The 6,646-nt window shown below is 26.7% G+C and overlaps 1 long non-coding RNA gene across 2 annotated transcripts; it reads right to left on the reverse strand.

Moving 5' to 3' along the window:
* Positions 1–559: 559 nt before the first annotated feature.
* LOC126906957 (uncharacterized) lies at positions 560–6,036 on the reverse strand. Of its 2 annotated transcripts, XR_007704391.1 has the most exons (9): positions 5,999–6,034; positions 5,564–5,584; positions 5,465–5,485; positions 3,950–3,970; positions 3,846–3,866; positions 3,301–3,321; positions 2,763–2,786; positions 1,808–1,822; positions 560–698 (listed from the first exon to the last, which is right to left on the reverse strand). It is a non-coding gene; the product is annotated as an uncharacterized LOC126906957 (long non-coding RNA). The 2 variants fall into 2 exon arrangements; XR_007704392.1 differs by lacking the exon at positions 3,846–3,866 and having other exon boundaries at positions 5,999–6,036.
* Between the last annotated feature and the right edge of the window lie 610 nt (positions 6,037–6,646).

Genomic DNA, 6,646 nt, shown 5'->3' on the forward strand with positions numbered 1-6,646 from the left:
TTATTTTTTTTTATGTAATTAAGATTGTATAAACTTATTTTTTTTAAATTTATTTTTCGCCTATATTAGCAAAAGGTTTATTATAAACACTATAGACAATCTTTCTTTTATATAGTTTTTGGACATTTCAACTAAAAACCTAGGAATGGTTTTGAATGAGACTTTGTGTATAAAAAGTTGCCATTCACTTAAAAATATACTAACCAGCCAATGACTAGTGTATTAGCAAATAGTACATGAGTATGTGAAATCTACCATTAATGGAAGATAATAATAACATTACTCACAAGTTTTATTACAAGGTTGGTGAGAGTAATTTCAGTTAAATCAGTTATATTTAAAGTAATAAAGCAATGGAAAATTAAGGAGTTCCTATTTAATAAATAGAAATAGAAAAAGATAAAATTAAAATTAAAATACCTGTAAAAACTGCATTCAGTTTTTCATACTCATAAATTATTATCATTTTATAATAATATTATATTATAAAAAATAATATAATACGTATTTGATTTATACGGAATAGTTCACAGAATTATACTTAAAATACTTACTAGGATATAATATTTCTCGGCAAACAGGACAATTATGGTATTTGCTTTCTACTTCCCAACGGTGAAGACATTCTATATGATATTTGTTACCACATTCATGTTCAGTAAAATCTTCGCCAAGTTCTTGCAAACAAATTGGACAATCTTCAAAAAAAAAAACCATTTAATAAAATAATGAATTTATTTTTATAAATACTAAATTAAAATATAATTATAAAAAATGTATGTGCCAAATTTCATTTTATTTATTCATTATTTATTTGACTCTAGAGGGTGAATAAATTGATTATTTTTAATAATTATATTATTTATTCAATGCTGTGTGAATTTTTATTTAATTGTTATTTTTAGTAATATCATTTAAACAAAAAAAAATTAAACAATGAGATAAACTCATATTGAAATTTTTTGCCGACTAAAACGATTAAATATTACCGAGTGCAATGTGTGATACGTTTCTACGACGGTTTCGTAACAGTTCTGATACACATACTTTTCTTATTAAAAAGAATTTTATCCTCTCGAAATTACTAGAAATAGGTTAGGGTAGTAACCCTGACCACTGTTCGGATCGTCTGGGAGAGGCTGATAGCACACCCTCTTCCGGTGCTTGGCGTGGGACCAGGAGCAAGACTCTTTAGAATTATGACTAGGGTCCATGTTCCAAGTCGGGTCCATGATGGATCTAATGTTGAGGAGCCGGGAGGCGTGGAATCTCGTCCAGGCGTTCGCAGAATCCATCTTGTTAATGAAGGAGGAAACGGAACCCCTGAGACAGAGGCAACCACGCCGCCCGGCACGAGAGGACCTGAGGCGCTGGTTTAGGCCGGTGCCTTAAGTTCTTATTTTTTTGTTATGTTTTTTGTCATGTGAGTTATTTTGCCAGTCCTCCCTAATAGTTCCCACTTTGGGAACGGGTTAACGGGACGGGCCACACCACGTTGCGAATCCGCTCTTGATTAATTTCGGGCTGATTCACAACGTGGTGGTATGAGTTATAGACGGTATGGGCCACTCTGAAGTAATACATAACAGCAGTTCCAGGGAGGCTCAAAGAACTATTCAATTGTTTATCCTTAAGATGGGAAGACTGCATTAATAGGGATGCGGTACAGTGGAATCAAAAAAGTCATTGGCGAAAGTTAGCAGAAGATAGAAATAGATGGCATAATATTTATTTCGAGGTATGATGTTGAATTAGATATGGAATAATTTTTTTTTAATTACTTTAACTTATTAATAAATTTACATACCATAACTATCCGATTCTGTAACAAATTTATAAACTGATAATAATTATAATAAAAATTAAAAATATGTTTTTTTTATATATTAATTTAAAACAAAATATTATAAAAAATATTTAACTGCCCTAAACACATACATAAATGTTAATATTTAAAATAATATTAGCCACAAGTGATCAATTACTATTATACTATATTATTATTTTGATTGTAGAGCTATAAATATGCTGTAATTTATTCATTTAGTTAGGTGTAAATATATTCTTTTTTTCTTAAGAATTTTATACATTTATGATATAATAAACAAACAACACTTTTAAATTGTTTTTACGTTTAATTTTCAATCACTTAGATTATTCAAAATAAGCTTATCATTTTCATTTTTATCAAATATTGTAGTAAAATACGTAAATATTAATGAGACATTACTTTTAAATTATTTCTTTTAACATTACTTTTCAATAATTGTTTTCATTTATTTTAGAGGGAAAATTTTAAGAGTTACTTTTGAAAGTTAAATGGAAGATTTTAATATTGTTTTACTAATAAATTCAAAATGGTCTTAAAAAAATACTAGCTGGTTGTTAATTTTAATATAATACAATTATAATTATTCAATAGAAATAAACAATGCTGGTTATCGAACAGTCAAATTTTCTTTATTACATTCTCCAATCTAGTATAATAAAAACTTTTTTTAGTTCTTATTTAATTTTTGAAAGTTACCTCTAAAGTCTACCTTATGAAATAATTTTTTTTTACAATAAACTTGATATTTATTATGATTCAAAAAATAAATTAACTTTTATTTTGTACAAGTTAATGAAAAATTATTTAATGAATCACGAATGAAATTGTTATAGTGTCACGACAACATCCACATATTAGATTTAATAAATAATATATTAACCATCATATATTTATATGTTCAACATCACATATTATTTATTGATTAACATACCTTCTTCATTGCTTTTGTCCAAAGCTATAAAAATATTATAAAATTTTATTATTAGTATATATAAGGCGTATTTATACTTAAAATATAATTTTATTGAAATAATTATAATTTATGTATATTATATAAAATAAAATATATTGTGAACTGGAGATTTTATGTCCAGGTTCAGCAACGTGGATTAGTGTTGACAGGAAAAAATCAAAATAATAATAATAATGTAACAGTCGTTAATGGATTACTACCTTCGAGTAAAGTCGCTTTTTATTCATACTGAATTATCATAACAGTTATAGGCATTTGATAGCAATTAATAAATTTCTAAATAAAAATTCGTGTAGCAATATTACTTATTATAAAGCAAGTATTACATAAGATATAACATAAAAACATGAATAAAGTTTATAAATTCCAAATATTTACAAAATAACTTTCATAAGACTTTCATTAATTTTATTCAATTCTACATTAAAAATTAGAATGTTATTAATTGCTTAGAAAAAGGCGTTTTTGTTATTTTTTTTTTTAATCGATAACATACCTTCCTTATTTTTGTCCAAAGCTATAGAAATACCATAAAACTATATTATTATAAATACTTAAATTGTATTTCTAACGAATTAACTCAAATTTTTTGTGTAGTTATTAATTAAAAATATGTACAAAATAATTTAGATTCATAAGGTGAACAGTGTGTTCCGTAAATAAGGAATCAGGCAAATTGTTACAAACAATGAGGACAATAGAAATACGTTTTCTTTCTATTATTTAAATGCTTAGAGTAAGAGTATTATTTCGTAATATAATGTATTTAGTAATATTTAAAATTTATTTTATATTGATCTTAACATCGTCATTTTAATTAAATTTTATGTAAAATACGTAAATATTAATTAATCGTTTCATTACAATTATTTCTTTAATTAATTCACTTCGATTGATATTACTTTATTTCATTATTTAAATAAATAATCTTATCTAAATAAATTAATTCTGTATTAAAATCGTAAATAATATTTAATCTATGAATAAAGTAGTTAAAAAAAAAAAAACTATATTGTCTTTATTAATAAATAAAAAATTTACCTTTATCAATTTTATTAAATTCTATAATTTTATTATTGTATATTGTTATTTAAGTGATTAGAATAAAAAGTTTTTCTAACTTTTTTTAAAATTTATTTACATACCTTCCTTATTTTTCTCCGACACTATAGAAATACGATAAATTTATATTATTTTAACTATACATAATTTGTATTTAAGCTTAAATTGTATTTCTTATGAATTAACTAAAATTTTCTTACAGTTATAAATATAAGACAAATTTTTAATAAAAGGAGTTTAAATTTTTAAATTATGCTAATTGCAGTATAGATATTGGTCTTATCGATCATTTTATTTTATTTATGATATTTACTGATAATCCAAAAACAATAGATTTTTTTTTTGGTCTTAGCTTTTATTATATAAATGTAATGGCTCAAAAGTTATGCAAAAATTACTCGTGCGGCCCAACAGACCCAAAAAGTCATGAATAGCTTGGTGGGACTCTTGGCCAATCTGAGAGGGCCGAGGGAGTTGAGGCGGACACTATTAGTCAGCGTCGTACACTCGGTTCTCCTACACAGGTCTCCGTTTTAGGCGGATACTCTTGAATATTCGTCCAAAAACCATGAAGTCCTGCTTAGGGTGCAGAGGCGGGCGACGAAACGGACAGTTTCGGCGTACCGAACAGTGTCCGGAGTGGTGGGGTATTCTGTCGTCACTGCCGCCCGACGACCTGCTCGCTGAGGAACGCGCCGCCATGCATGAGCTCTGCCGAGAACGCGGCCGGACCCTCGAATCCGAGGACCGACTGGCGTTTAGGAGGATGACCATGCTTCGGTGGCGCACTCACCTCTTGGAGGAAACGACGAGAGGCGAGTGGATCGCGTCCCTCATAGAATCCGATCGGTTGCACAGGTGGGTAGACCGGACTCACGTTGAGATGACTTATTGTCTCACCCAGGTGATGTCCGGGCACGGCTACTTTAAAAACAACTTGCACCGTATTCGTTGCGAATTAGCTCTTGATTAATTTTGGGCTGATTCACAACGTGCTGGTGTGAGTTATAGACGGTGTAGGCCGCTCTGAAGTAATGCCTAAAGGCAAATTTTAAGAGTTACTTTCGAAAGTTAAATAGACGATTTTAATATTACTTTACTATTAAATTCAAAATGGTCTTAAAAAAATACGAGCTGCTTGATAGTTATAATATAATATAATTATAATTACGCAATAGAAATAAACAACGCTGGTTATCGAACAGTCAAAATTTTTTTTATTACATACTTCAATATAGTATAATAAAAAAAAGTTCTTTTTTAATTTTTGAAAGTTCTCTTTAAAGTCTAACTTATGAAATAATTTTTTTTTTTACAATAACTTAATATTTCTTATGTATCAAAAAAGAAATCAACTTTTATTTTGTACATGTTAGTAAAAAAAAATATTATTTAACAAATCTCGTATAACTTCCACGTATTAGATTCAATAAATGATATATTAACCATCATATTTTTTACTAAAGTCTAAACAATGTAAATTTTAAATGTTATTTAAGCGCTTAAAGTAAGACTTTTTTTTATTTTATTGAATTTATTATTATTATTTTGAAATTAAAAAATAAGTGTATTTTTTTCATTAATAAATAAAAAATTACCTTCATCAATTTTATTCAATTCTACAATAAAAATTTGAATGTTATTAATTGCTTAGAAAAAGACGTTTTTGTTATTTTTTTTTTTAATCGATAACATACCTTCCTTATTTTTGTCCAAAGCTATAGAAATATCATAAAACTATATTATTATAAATACTTAAATTGTATTTCTAACGAATTAACTAAAATTTTTTGTTTAAAAAATATTGTATATAATAATAAATTAAAAATATGTACAAAATAACTTAGATTCNTTTTAGAAACCGTTGCAGAAATGTTAAGAATTTTAACCTCTATGTTAAGTCTTTTTAAAATTTCACCGTCCGTATTTCCCCCAAATACTATTATTACTGGAATTTCTGAATTGTTAAAAATTGTTCTGTGAATAAANTGACGAGGTGAACAGTGTGTTCAGTAAATAAGGAATCAGGCAAATTGTTACAAACAATAAGGACAATAGAAATACGTTTTCTTATTAACCTAATACCTATATAGTTAATTGTCTTGTTGAATAATATTATTTATGACACTCACTGATAATTGAAGAATCCAATACTAAAGAAAAACAATAATTACATTTTTTTTATTAATACCCTCAATTGCAAAAATAATTGTATTATCTTTCTTGATTATTTCAGGCTGATTCACAACGTGGTATAGACGGCGTGGGCCGCTCTGAAGTAATGCCTAACAGGCAAATTTCAAGAGTTACTTTCGAAAGTTAAATAGAAGATTTTAATATTTCTTTACTATTAAATTCAAAATGGTCTTAAAAAAATACGAGCTGGTTGATAGTTATAATATAATATAATTATAATTACGCAATTGAAATAAACAATGCTGAATATCGAACAGTCAAAATTTTTTTTATTACATACATCAATCTAGTATAATTAAAAAAAAATTTATGTTTTTTTAAAATGCTCTGATTTCAATTTTTTCTGCATTATTAGAATGCTCTAAACATGTAGATTTCAAATACATATCGATTGTAGCGATATTAAACAATTTATTTTTTTTTGTCATTTGAATCACTCTGTATTTTGAAATAATTTATTTGGATCACTCTGTATACACAATTTTGTTAAAATGCTCTGATTTCAATAATTTTTGCATAAATGGAATGCTCTAACCATGCAGATTTCAAAAACATATAGATTGTAGCGATATTCAACAATTATT

The sequence above is a fragment of the Daktulosphaira vitifoliae genome, unplaced genomic scaffold (assembly GCF_025091365.1).
Source record: "Daktulosphaira vitifoliae isolate Bord-2020 unplaced genomic scaffold, ASM2509136v1 Scaffold_5, whole genome shotgun sequence".
Taxonomy (NCBI): domain Eukaryota; kingdom Metazoa; phylum Arthropoda; class Insecta; order Hemiptera; family Phylloxeridae; genus Daktulosphaira; species Daktulosphaira vitifoliae.